The sequence below is a fragment of the Monodon monoceros genome, unplaced genomic scaffold (assembly GCF_005190385.1).
Source record: "Monodon monoceros isolate NGI ecotype Baffin Bay Population unplaced genomic scaffold, NGI_Narwhal_1 Super_Scaffold_15, whole genome shotgun sequence".
NCBI classification, from domain to species: Eukaryota; Metazoa; Chordata; class Mammalia; order Artiodactyla; family Monodontidae; genus Monodon; species Monodon monoceros.
In genome coordinates this window covers 21,229,761-21,244,290 of record NW_021703771.1, presented here as the reverse complement: position 1 = coordinate 21,244,290, position 14,530 = coordinate 21,229,761, and positions in this window count along the sequence as shown.

Genomic DNA, 14,530 nt, shown 5'->3' with positions numbered 1-14,530 from the left:
TATGGCTTTCAGATTTTTCATCATTAGTGTATAATTATGCAAGAGATTTCTGTGCATTAATTTTGTATCCTGCTACTTTACCAAATTCATTGATTAGCTGTAGTAGCTTTCTCGTAGCATCTTTAGGATTCTCTATGTATAGTGTCATGTCATCTGCAAACAGTGACAGATTTACTTCTTTTCTGATTTGGATTCCTTTTATTTTTTTTCTTCTCTGATTTCTGTGGCTAAAATTTCCAAAAATATTTTGAATAATAGTGGTGAGAATGGACAACCATATCTTGTTCCTGATCTTAGAGGAAATGGTTTCAGTTTTTCACCATTGAGAATGATGTTGGCTGTGGGTTTGTCATATATGGCCTTTATTATGTTGAGATAAGTTCCCTCTATGCCTACTTTCTAGAGGGTTTTTATCATAAATGGGTGTTGAATTTTGCCAAAAGCTTTTAATGCATCTAATGAGATGATCCTATGGTTTTTCTCTTTCAACTTGTTAATATGGTGTATCATATTGATTGATTTGCCTATATTGAAGAATCCTTGCATTCCTGGGATAAACTCCTCTTGATCATGGTGTATGATCCTTTTAATGTGCTGTGGATTCTGTTTGGTAGTAATTTGTTGAGGAGTTTTGCATGTATGTTCATGAGTGATATTGGCCTGTATTTTTCTTTCTTGGCGACATCTGTGTCTGGTTTTGGTATCAGGGTGATGGTGGCCTCGTAGAATGAGTTTGGGAGTGTTCCTTCCTGTGCTATATTTTGGAAGAGTTTGAGAAGGATGGGTGTTAACTCTTCTCTAAATGTTTGATAGACTTCACCTGTGAAGCCATCTGGTCCTGGGCTTTTGTTTGTAGGAAGAATTTTAATCACAGTCTCAATTTCAGTGCTTGTGATTGGTCTGTTTATATTTTCTATTTCTTCCTGGTTCAGTCTCAGAAGGTTGTGCTTTTCTGAGAATTTGTCCATTTCTTCCAGGTTGTTCATATTATTGGCACATACGTGCTTGCAGTAATCTCTCCTGATCCTTTGTATTTCTGCAGTGTCAGTTGTTACTTCTCCTTTTTCATTTCTAATTCTGTTCATTTGAGTGTTCTCCCTTTTTTTCTTCATGAGTCTGGCTAATGGTTTATCAACTTTGCTTACCTTCTCAAAAAACCAGCTTATAGTTTTATTGATCTTTGCTATCATTTCCTTCAATTCTTTTTCATTTTTTTCTGATCTGACCTTTATGATGTCTTTCCTTCTGCTAACTTTGTTTTTTTTTTGTTCTTCTTTCTCTGATTGCTTTAGGTGTAAGTTTAGGTTGTGTTTTTGAGATTTTTCTTGTTTCCTGAGGTAGGACTGTATTGCTATAATGTTCTGTCTTAGAACTGCTTTTGCTGCATCCCATAGATTTTGGGTTGTCATGTTTTCATTGTCATTGGTTTCTAGGTATTTTTTGATTTCCTGTTTGATTTCTTCAGTGATCTCTTGGTTATTCATTAGTGTATTGTTAGACCTCCATGTGTTTGTGCTTTTTACAGATTTTTTTTCTGTAATTGATATCTAGTCTCATAGCCTTTTGGTGGGAAAAGATACTTGATATGATTTCAGTTTTCTTAAATTTAGCAAGGTTTGATTTGTGACCCAAGATATGATCTATCCTGGAGAATGTTCCATGAGCACTTGAGAAGAAAGTGTATTCTGTTGTTTTTGGGTGGAATATCCTATAAATATCAATTACGTCCATCTAGTTTAATGTGTCATTTAAAGCTTGTATTTCCTTATTTATTTTCATTTTGGATGATCTGTCCATTGGTGAAAGTGGGGTGTTAAAGTCCCCTACTATTATTGTGTTACTGTCAATTTCCCATTTTATGGTTGTTAGCATTTGCCTTATGTACTGAGCTGCTCCTATGTTGGGCGCATAAATATTTACAATTGTTGTATCTTCTTGTTGGGTTGATCTCTTGATCATTATGTAGTGTCCTTCTTTGTCTCTTGTAATAGTCTTTATTTTAAAGTCTATTATGTCTGATATGAGAATTGCTACTCCAGCTTTCTTTCGATTTCCATTTGCATGGAATATCTTTTTCCATCCCCTCACTTTCAGTCTGTATGTGTCCCTAAATCTGAAGTGGGTCACTTGTAGACATCATATATACGGGTCTTATTTTTGTATCCATTCAGCCAGTTTATGTCTTTTGGTTGGAGCATGTAATCCATTTACATTTAAGGTGATTATCAATATGTATGTTCGTATTCCCATTTTCTTAATTGTTTTGGGTTTGTTATTGTAGGTCTTTTCCTTCTCTTGTGTTTCCTGCCTAGAGAAGTTCCTTTAGCATTTGTTGTAAAGCTGGTTTGGTGGTGCTGAATTCTGGTAGCTTTTGCTTGTTCGTAAAGTTTTTAATTTCTCTGTCGAATCTGAATGAGATACTTGCTGGGTAGAGTGAACTTGGTTGTAGGTTTTTCCCTTTCATCACTTTAAATATGTCCTGCCACTCCTATCTGGCTTGCAGAGTTTCTGCTGAAAGATCAGCTGTTAACCTTTTGGGAATTCCCTTGTATGTTATTTGTTTTTCCCTTGCTGCTTTTAATATTTTTTCTTTGTATTTAAGTTTTTCTTTTTTTTTTTTTTTTTTTGCGGTACGCGGGCCTCTCACTCTTGTGGCCTCTCCCGTTGCAGAGCACAGGCTCCGGATGCGCAGGCTCAGCGGCCATGGCTCACGGGCCCAGCCGCTCCGCGGCATGTGGGATCTTCCCAGACTGGGGCACGAACCCGTGTCCCTTGCATCGGCAGGCAGACTCTCAACCACTGCACCACCAGGGAAGCCCTGTATTTAATTTTTGATAGCTTGATTAGTATGTGTCTTGGCATGTTTATCCTTGGATTTATCCTGTATGGGACTCTCTGTGCTTCCTGGACTTGATTGACTGTTTCCTTTCCCATATTAGGGAAGTTTTCAACTATAATCTCTTCAAATATTTTTGCAGTCCCTTTCTTTTTCTCTTCTTCTCCTGGGACCCCTATGATTCAAATGTTGGTGCGTTTAATGTTGTCCCAGAGTTCTCTGAGACTGTTCTCAATTCTTTTCATTCTTTTTTCTTTATTCCGCTCTGTGGTAGTTATTTCCACTATTTTATCTTCCAGGCCACTTATCCGTTCTTCTGCCTCAGTTATTCTGCTATTGATTTCTTCTAGAGAATTTTTAATTTCGTTTTTTGTGTTGCTTATCATTGTTTGTTTGCTCTTTAGTTCTTCTAGGTTCTTGTTAAACGTTTCTTGTATTTTCTCCATTCTGTTTCCAAGATTTTGGATATCTTTACTATCATTACTCTGAATTCTTTTTCAGGTAGACTGCCTATTTCCTCTTCATTTGTTTGGTCTGGTGGGTTTTTACTTTGCTCCTTCATCTGCTGCGCATTTCTCTTTCTCATTTTGGTTAACTTACTGTGTTTGGGGTCTGCTTTTCACAGGCTGCAAGTTAGTAATTCCCATTGTTTTTGGTGTCTGCCCCCAATGGGTAAGGTCGTTTCAGTGGGTTGTATAGGCTTCCTGGTGGAGGGGACTGGTGCCTGTGTTCTGGTGGATGAGGCTGGATCTTGTCTTTCTGGTGGGCAGGACTGTGTCTGGTGGTGTGTTTTGAGGTGTCTGTGACATTATTATGGTTTTAGGCAGCCTTTCTGCTAATGGGTGTGTTTGTGTTCCTATCTTGCTAGTTGTTGGCATGGGGTGTCCAGCACTGGAGCTTTCTGGTCATTGAGTGGAGCTGGGTCTTAGCGTTGAGACGGAGATCTCTGGGAGAGCTCTCACCGATTGGTGTTACGTGGGGCCAGGAGGTCTCTTGTGGTCCAATGTCCTGAACTCGGCTCTCCCACCTCAGAGGTCCAGACCTGACACCCAGCCAGAGCACCAAGACCCTGTCAGCCACATGGCCAGGTGCGTGGGGAGTTTCTTGCCTTTTGGGAGGTCTGAGGTCCTGCCAGCATTCAGTAGGTGTTCTGTAAGAGTTGTTCTACATGTAGATGTATTTTTGATGTATTTGTGGGGAGGAAGGTGATCTCCACATCTTACTCTTCTGCCATCTTGAAGGTCTTGAAATACATAATTTCTGACCTTTCAGTATTGTTTTCTTTTATAAGTAGATAGAATTGATTACTTTTTCCCCCTTAACCTAAGCAGATGGGTTTAGTTATGTTTGAACGGGACATTTTAAATGAATTAATGTTTGTTCTAATTGATATAATTGGCCTTTTTTAGGCTTTTCTGTTCTTGCATCATAAAGACTGTGTCATCTAGTATACAATTGAGAATGCCAGTTTTCTCATTTTTCTGGTTTTAGGAGTCTGTTTGTTTTAGAAGTGTATTTTTCCTTTTTTGTTTTATTAAAATTTATTTCCCTGGTTCTGTAATTTTTTCTATTTTTCCTTCCTAACCCCAATCAGATAGCTCCACCCAGATGCAGACATTGACAAGAAACCCTCCTTCCTTGGGCTCTGCTCCCTCTCCCTGTGGATGTTCTTCAATCTATAGCTGATGACCATTGTCTATGGTTATCTTGCCATTCCCAGTTCTAGCTTCATCTTCAGGCTCTGACAGGTATACTCATGTGGCATTGGCAGACTGAGACAGGATTGTCTTCTACACCCGTTGACTGTTTCTCTGAAACCTGACTAATTGGAGTTCCCCAAGTCTGTGTCCCTGGCTGCTGGTCGTCTCTCTGTCCTCTGCACTTTGTATCTGATTCTACTTTTGACTTGTTTGAACTACACTGAGTAGGGCACCATGCATTGTACCAGTCCAACTCCTGCTTTCTCACCTGTTGTTTTCTGTGAATTGAGGTAGTAATATTTTTATTTGGACCACAGTATTCTGACCTCTTCAAAAACAGTGGACAGCTAGGCTGTTAGTTGGAACAGAGTCTAACTCTGAGACAGAGGCAGTTAGTTGGGAGCAGACAATGGATCTTTGCTTTGTTTCTGGCAAAATGGGATGCTTTGGGCACTGGTTATTTTGCTCAATTTATCTCCAGAAGGCTTATATTTAATTGATATATTTTCTTGTTACTTGCAATAGATTAGATATCAATTTCAGTTTTAAGCATTGATATGAAATTTTTGTCTTCTCCTGCTTCATAGGTATTTTTGTCACTGGTGGAGAGATGTCATTGTAAACCAGAAGCCACAAGCAACACTTAAAAAAAAAAAAGTCATGTTAATAATGCCCATTTATTGAGCATATGTTGTGTTCTAGGCCTTAATGGTAAATGTTGATGGTGTTTGGAACACCTTTTTCTTCATTTAAGGGACCAGTGGACATATTTTTTTCCCTAATTGCCATCTAAGCAATTGATTTGTCTTATTTTTATGCGCATTGAATCAATATATCTATCATCCATCTTCCTTTTTTGTCCTGTGCTAGAAAGCCAAGAGTCTACCTACAGCAAGTTTATCAGACAGATGGTATGCCATTTTTGTATTAATCTAAATAGTGACTCCAAATCATGCCCTTATTTTTATTCATAATGTATTTCTAGTTTACGTAATACTCAGTCTGTTGAGTCTGCCTTAAATACTTTTTGTATCAAGGTGGAATAACATAATAATAAGTAAGTTTGGGCTTTTACACCTGCCTCCAAAATAAAATTGGATTTGAAAGACGTGAAATTGCACTTTATATTAGGTTACACTAAACCTTGTGATCTATAAAGCATTGAAAGTTCCATGACTTAAATCCTTGCTTTTAGCTAATTTTAAAATATTTCTTTCATTCCGGAGAACACCATAATTTGAAAAGTTACATCCACCCCAATGTTCATTGCAACACTATTTACAATAACCAGGACATGGAAGCAACCTAAATGTCCATCAACAGAGGAATGGATAAAGAAGATGTGGCACATATATACAATGGAATATTAGCCATAAAAAGAAACAAAATTGAGTTATTTGTAGTGAGGTGGATGGACCTAGAGTCTGTCATAAAGAGTGAAGTAAGTCAGAAAGAGGAAAACAAATACCGTATGCTAATACATATATATGGAATCTTAAAAACAAAAATGGTTCTGAAGAACCGAGGGACAGGACAGGAATAAAGAAGCAGACATAGAGAATGGACTTGAGGACACGGGGAGGGGGAAGGGTAAGCTGGGACGAAATGGGAGAGTGGCATGGACATATGTACACTACCAAATGTAAAATAGATAGCTAGTGCGAAGCAGCCGCATAGCACAGGGAGATCAGCTCGGTGCTTTGTGACCACCTAAGGGGTGGGATGGGAGGGTGGGAGGGAGATGCAAGAGGGAGGGGATATGGGGATATATGTATATGTATGGCTGATTCACTTGGTGATACAGCAGAAACTAACACACCATTGTAAAGCAATTTTAATCAAATAAAGATGTTAAAAAAAAACCCTCAATATCATTTTACCTATTAATTCATCTTCCAGAAATCTACCCTAAGAAAACAATCATAGATGTGCACAAAAATCTATTACAAAGAAAATCAAGCAGCACTATTTATAAACGTGAAAAATTAGAAACCACCCCATTAGAGGGCTGCTACAATTAGGGATAATTTCTTCTCTGGGTAAGATCACATTTTCTGTATAGAAACAAATGAAAATTGCAAGACACCAGAAGAGTAGACCCCCTTAGAAGCTTTTACATCCCTATAAGATGGGATGTCCAGCAATATCCAGTAATGTAGAGTTCATCCCCTTTGCCCTTGGCCTTGGCCCAAGGTGTGACTCTGTCTTACCTTTGCGGTCCTGAGCCCTAGATAGCCTCACCTAGTGATGGAGGTGACCTTGGCAAGGTTGACTGAGGCTCAGTGGGTTCTCTGCAAGTCTTTAGCACCCACTGCAAGAGGCAGAAGGAAGATGATCTGATCCCTTTACTGAGGCTATTGCTTTTCCCTAAACAGAGATTGAGGGAGTCTCTTATCTCATCTGGGACATCCAAGGGGAGATTTCTCCTTCTTTTATTACAAAAATTAAAAGTAAGCAATCAAGTGAACAAGCAAAGTTTTTTCAACAAAGAGGAACTTTTAAGCATGGGATTTGCAGACATTCTCTTACTTCATGGTGTATATGTAAGCTATCTCCAGGAAGAGTACATGGTCTATGGCAAGTCTTATGTAAGAATATTAGAAATCATCTCAGTTTATTCATCCCACATGCCTCTTATAGAGAAGTAGAATTAGATACATGGCAGCAAAGGGGATTTTCAAAGAAGTCTCCTATAATAAAACAATAATCAACAAATGATTAATTAAATAGATTATGGTATGGCTATGCCATAGAATATCATGCAGCCATTAATACCATGTAGTGGCACTATTTACAATAGCCAAGACATAGAAGCAAGCTAAGTGTCCCTCAACAGATGAGTAGATAAAGAAAATGTGATATATATATATATATATATATATATATATATATATATATACATACAGCAGCAACATGGATGGATCTACAGAATATACTTAGTGAAGTAAGTCAGACAGAGAAAGACAAATACTATATGATATCAATTATATGTGGAATCTAAAACATAATGCAAGTGAATCTATATACAAAACAAAAACAGACTCACAGACATGGAAAACAAATCTGTGGTTACCAAAGGGGAAAGGGAGGAGGGATGAGATAAATTAGGAGTATGGGATTAGCAAATATACACCACTATAAATAAAATAGATAACCAACAAGGGTTTACTGCATAACACAGGGAACAATATTCAATTTCTTATAACAACCTATAATGGAAAATAATCTGAAAAAATATATGTATAACTGAATCACTCTGCCGTACACCTGAAACTAACACATCATAAGTAAACTGTACTTCAATAAAAAAATACTGTGCAGTAGAAGAAAATGTCATATGAGAAAGTTCTCACGCATGACAAACAGGGTACAAGCCGATATGTGCAATGCAGTTCTAATCTTGTCCACAAGAAATTGAGGGGAAAAAAAACCACTGGACATATTTATACCACAATGTTAACATTTGGTGGTGTTATGAGTGGTGGTTTAATTTTTTCTTGGTGTTTTTCTGTACTTTAAAAAATTCCCATCCATCTCATACTACTTTTGTATTCAGAGAACAAATGGTTATGAAAAATGTTTACTTATTTCCTCAGTAATTATTTTTGAAGTACCTATCATGTGCCAGATATTATGGTAAACTGACAACACAAGAGTCAACACAAGACAATTTTCTTACTCTCAGAACTTATTTCTAGTGGGGTGAGGGCACAGAAAACAAACCAATAAACAAATGAAATATATAGTATATCAGTTGGTGATACATGCTTTGGGAAAAAAAGAAAGAAAACCAGGGAAGGGAGCTAGGCGTGCTGGGGACTGGAAGGGAGTGCAATTTTAAATAAGAGAAGGCTCTATGATGGTTAAGTGTATACATTTCTCCTGAGTGTATTTGAATTTCAAATCCTTGCTGGTGGCCACAGGTGGTTTCGAGAAGTAAATCATTATTAACCACAGAGTAACTCAGGCATCATCGTATACTCACAGAAAAGGCAGACTCTGGTGCGCATGGGAAGCAGCTTAGATGGGGACCTAAGTGCCGAGAGAGCCAATGGCACCAGCGGATGCCCTGAAATGAACCTGGACTGTCCAACTGTGTATAAAATACCATTCCAATTAAGATCTCTGCACAAGGATTTGTGACAAGAGGGGAAAATTGCACCGCAGCCTATATCTCTTGGTAAAGATAGACAGATAGATGATAGAATAGTCATCCATTCACAATACCTGCTTTCCCTGGGAAAGTGGGATGATCCTCCTTCGTTTCTTTTCCCAGTCTGGCCCTGCCCCAGGCAGGCGTCCAGAAGTATGCCACATGGACAACCAAGTCTGAGTGGAGGTTGCAGCAGTCTGGAAGGCAGTGTACTCTTCCCTGCCAAGGTGGAGTGCTGAGCCAGTCGGCATCAAGAAGGTTGCTTGGAACCCGAACAGTTTCCCCAGCTCCTCTGGAGAGAAACATTCATATAGCGCAATGTTCTTGCTGGCTTAGAAGTTGTCTTAGTCCTTTTGGGCTGCGGTAACAAAATACCACAGACTGGGTGGATTATAAACAGCAAACATTTACAAACATTTATTTCTCACTGTTCTGCAAGCTGGAAGACCGAGATCAGGGTGCCAGCATGGCAGGGTGACAACCCTCTCTCTGGTTGCAGACTGCCAACTTCTCACTGTGTCCTCACATGGTGGAAGGGCCTAGGGAGCTCTGTGGGGTCTCTTTTATAAGGGCACTAATCCTGTTCCTGAGGGCTCAACCCCTAATGACCTAATCATCTCCCAAAGGCCCGAACTCCTAAGACCATCACCCCGGGCATTAGAATTTCAACACATGAATTTTTTTTTTGGGGGGGGTCACAAACATTCAAACCATGGCAGAAGTCTTCCTGAATTCCCAGAATAATGGGCATATTTACAGATAAACAAAACACAAAGTTCATTTCAAGCCTCATTACAGATTATGTTGTGCTAGTCTACAGAATTGGATACTTAGAAATTGACCAGTGAAAAACAACTTGCTTGGCTTGAAGAATTTGAATAAATAATTTCGAATTGTCTGCTCCATCCATAACTGCTATAAATAATTTAAAAATTGTGTTAAAGTCTCTGTGTACTCACCATTTCTAGCCCAGATACGGCATGCCTGGGATAAAGTAGCCACTCAATAAATGATGGCTGTTATCATGACGACATGATGGCAATGATTAGAGGGATACTGACAAACGAGTACCTGATAAAGCATAGCAATACTGCAGCAATGTTTTGATTTTCCCAGAGGCAGTGGTGTTTAAAGGGAGGACTACAAAGTGAAGATATGCAGAACCTGGAATAAATGTCGAATGGTGTAACTGGGGGCCCTGGTGTTTTAAGATGGGTGGGGGACTGGCTCTGAGTCCTCCAAACTTGTCACATGGTCACCTACAAACTCTGATTCTATATAAACCCAGCACAGAGTTCATGATCTTGGTATCAACTAAAATAGTCATTGTCACCCCCAAGGGCAGAAACTTCTAGAAGGCATCTCTCTCCCTACTCAGCCATGTGGGTACAGAAGCTTCACTCCTCTCTAGGGTAAGGAGCACAGAAAGCTAGCTCTCCTCTACAATACTGGTGCTTTCTCACTGCCAGCTGCAGGTCAGGAAGGGGAGGATATAGGAATGGGATAATTAAATCCCAGGCCTTTTAAGGGACATCAGGACTGTTGAATCCAAGCCTTTGGACTGATATTCCAGTGGCTTTTACTGCACATTAAAAATGAAAGAGAAATGGATTCAGCATCTGTCCACATTAATTATCTGTGGCCCTTTGGCTCCCTGAACAGTGTCAGGAGTTTTGAGATCCTCAAACTCTCTTCTGCTGGATATAAAAAGAAAAATATAAAAAAATATAGCAAGTGGGATAATAGCATTTGTCAGTTGCATTTACAGTTCGTTTAGCTTGGCTGAATTAATGAGTACCTATTCGGCAGACACGCAAGGATGTCATTACACGTTCTGGAACTATACCGTACAATTAAACATCTCTGTGGTAGAATCGTAAGTAGCAGAAGCAGAAAAAAAATCCTTCAAGTTACTCAGATTGGCACTTTTTTTCAGAGCATCTACTTTTCCCCAGTCGAGAACATTCCTGGTGTTGGGCAAAGAGCAGCCACTTATGGGACTCCTTTTATGTGCGTATCGTTGCACGGAGCACACAGTGCCCTTTCTCTCTGAGACATGTGTGTCCTCTCCCTCCATCTGCTAAACTCCCCGAGCAGCTGGTTGGTGGCTTTCAGGGGCACCTCCTATTTACCATCCTCATGTGTAGTTTTTCAACCATGTACTACCCCTCCCTTGGATTATCAACTCAGGCAGGCAGAGACCGTGCATTTCACAGCTTCGTATTCTCCAAGGTGTTTTGCTTAGTGTTTTACATTTGGTAAGGTGCTCAATAACAGTTGTGAATTTTAAATGCCAAGAGAAAAAGAAAAGAAACTTCACTGCTTCTAAAAGCTTATAATAGCTACTAACAGTAAGCAATAGCTTTAATTTTTTTAAAAAGCATTTTCTATGTGCTTGGTCTAGCACTGTGCTTGGCACTTTAAATACATTACTTCCTTTAATCCTGTCCCCATCTGAAGAAGACATGCCTGAGTCTTACGGAGGTTAACCTATATTAGCTTAATGTTACATAGTCAGACTCAGGATTTAATCACAGGTGTGGCTCATTTCCGTGGTTCTAACCTTTATATCATACATTCCTGTGATCTTCACCTGTATACCACACATTTCTATCATTTATAAGGGTTGTTGACATTTTAGCATAAATGCTTTAATGTCATCACTATGATATCCCATATGCCAGAATTAATTGTTAAAATGGCTGAATGCTCAAGAGAAAAATATCAAACACACATGCACTGAAGTAGGTTGGAAGAATGCAGCATTGGCCTTGAATTCCCTGCTACTGTGGTCTGAAGAATGTTGGCATCATTACAGGTATTCAAGACAGATTTAGATGGAGTGAAATAGTGGTCTTGTTTCTTTTCCCTGGATACCATGGTGCTTAGGAGAGGGAGAAAATTTTATCATGTGAGATTACCAATCACAAAAGTGATCTATAGTTCTTCTGGGTAACTGGAGATGGTAATATACTATTAAATAGAGAAAAATGTTGAGGCATTATTATACCTCACCTTTACTATTACACGCATTTATTGAGTATCTATGAAGGTCTAGAAGTATGCCTAGGCACTTGGAACGTAAGGTAGAATAGAATGCGTGCCTACATTTAAGGTTCAGCTGGGTAAATGATTATAATGACATTTGTTAAAATCTTATAATAGAGGCTCACAGAAAGTGATATAGGTTCCACGTGTAGAAACAATTCTGCCTAATTGTTAAGAAAGGATTGACATTATCAGTGAAGGTCTTCAGGATCTGCTGGTCCTGAGGCTGAGGTGGTAGCCCACAGAGCAACTGAGGGAAGGCTTGATTCTGGAATCTAGATGCTCCTGTTCGAGTAGATGGAGTGCAGGATCTGGGGAGGTCCCAGAAGAAGACAGAAGATGAATGTTTAGGACACAGGTCAACCTGCATCGGGAGGATGTCCTGGGATGTGAGCGAGCACAAAAAGGCAGTCTGGTGGTAGGTAAAGAGCAGTCGGGCAGTTGGCATCAAGGGGCTGTAGCAAAGGCCATGGGGCTCAGACACGAGCACCAGGATTCAGGGTCAAGGCTCTGGACCTAAGAGCCTGAGGAGTTAGGCCAGATCCTCATCCTCAGGGTCCAAGGTACTTTGTCAGGAGTTTTGGTAGTTAAAACTGGACCTTAAATTCATCATAAGGAACAAGTCACAGCAAAAATAGCCTTAAAGCTGACTTAAGCATGAGCCTCTATTCTTTGGTCAGGGTCTTCTTAAATGTCCCTTAAAACTGAGCAAGACTAGGGTTGGCTTGAGTCTGAGTGCGTTGTGTGGTCAGAGGAGGAAACAGAGACTGTAGGAGGAATCAAGTCCCAGCTACGGGTAGCAGGAGGCCAATGAGCCTCCATCTGCCACTATAGGTAATTCATTAGGCTCTTCCTTGTCATCCTAGGACACTAACTTCTGCTAAAGGGTTACTTATCATTTTATTTTGAGTAATGACTTTGGTGGAATAGTGATATCAGGGGTAAGTCATTTGTCAGTGCTGTCTGTTACTATTGAAATGTTTGGGGTTTTCTAGCAGTAAGGCTTTTATTTTTTTTAATTTATTTATTATTTCACTAGCAACCCACTTTTTAATCTTTTTTTTTAATTGAAATATAGTTGATTTACAATACTATAATACTTTTAGGTGTACAGCGTAGTGATTCAGCATTTTTACAGATTATACTCCATTAGAAGTTATTATAAGAAAATGGCTATAATTCCCTGTTCTATACAATATATTCATTTTTTTTGAATTTTTGAATTTTATTTTATTTATTTGTTTATACAGCAGGTTCTTATTAGTTATCCATTTTATACATATTCGTGTATACATGTCAATCCCAATCTCCCAATTCATCACTCCCTTGCCGCTTCCCCCCTTGGTGTCCATACGTTTGTTCTAAATGTTTGTAAGAGTTTTCATATGTTTAGAAAATCTCTGTGATTTCTAATTATGGTAGCTTATTCTAGTACCTGAAAAAATTAGCAATGTAATATTTAATTAATTCATAATTTTAGATAATTTGACAAGGGATAGCCTGAAGTTTATTTTTGATTGATTTGCACTATCTACCATTTACTAGGCTAATTAAGTCGGACAAGATTGTAAGGAAAATGCTTAAATGACTTTTGAAAATAGTTTTCAAGTACTCTTAAATACTTTAAAAACTACCATTTATGTATATAGCCCATACAGAGCAGAGATCAGGTGAAAAAGGATAGAGAGTGGGACTGGAGGGGCAAGTGAAATACCTCCTGCACAGGTATCTTTGTGCCTTATTCTGCATTCTTCTGTGTTGTGTGGATCATTAACAATAGAAATATATTACCTGTGTAAGTTTTTCATGTAAAATAAGTAGGGCCAGGTTCCCATCCATCTTTGGAGCTTGAGTCCCCAGCTCTCAATCCACAGCATCCTGAGCCTCAAACTTACAGTTTCCCACCCACCATGAGAATCCAAATAGTTCAGATTGAGTGGGGTGTGGGAGACACTTTCGTGGTCCACCTAGAATCAATTACCCTTTCGTCCTTCCTAATGAACACTGGTTTTGTTAGGCATCCTGCAATCTCCCGTGTAACCACATGATGCCTTAGGGCAAGCTGCTTGTCCCCAAGGGGGTCTGATTGGTCTAAGGGTGATCCCAGTCTCCTTTCCAGTGACCCAATCTGGCCAATAGGCAAGGGAGGAAGCCTGGTGGAGGGCCTCTGAGAGCCTTCCTCACTCTTAGCGAGCCACAGGGTCAGACAGTACCTGTTCTCCTGACTGAGTCATGTCTGGGTATGGTGGCTGGAGCTGTGGCAGTCAGCTTGCCTCCGGCACAGGATGGCTGAGCTCAGAGGTGGAATGACTGGGTTCTTGACCAAATCAACCAGTCACGTGGATCTCCCTATTTCTGGACTTGCTGTTATGTGAAAGAAAGCATTGTTTCCACAAAGGATGTCTGAATCTTGGCACTGTATTCGAGGAAAAACTATTCCCCTCTAACTGTCTTAGGTTCTCTGATGGGACCTTGCGAATCAGACTGACAAAAGACAGATTACCGGGAGATAAAAACAAATAGAAGTTTATCAACGCATGCATCATACATACAGGTGGGAGAGCTCAATGATGAGCATCTCAAAGGGGCAGCTAGAACTGGGGCTTATATAGCATCTTAGCAAAGGACAATATATTTGTAGATAAATGACAAGACAACAGAAAAGGGCTTTGAGCTTCTGAGGCTGGCAAATTGTGGGAAGGCGGATATATGGGGCAACTCGTGGAAGATAAGGGCTAGTTGGAAAGGTTTGTGCAGATTCTTTCTCAATGTCATTCTGTCTCCAGTGATAAG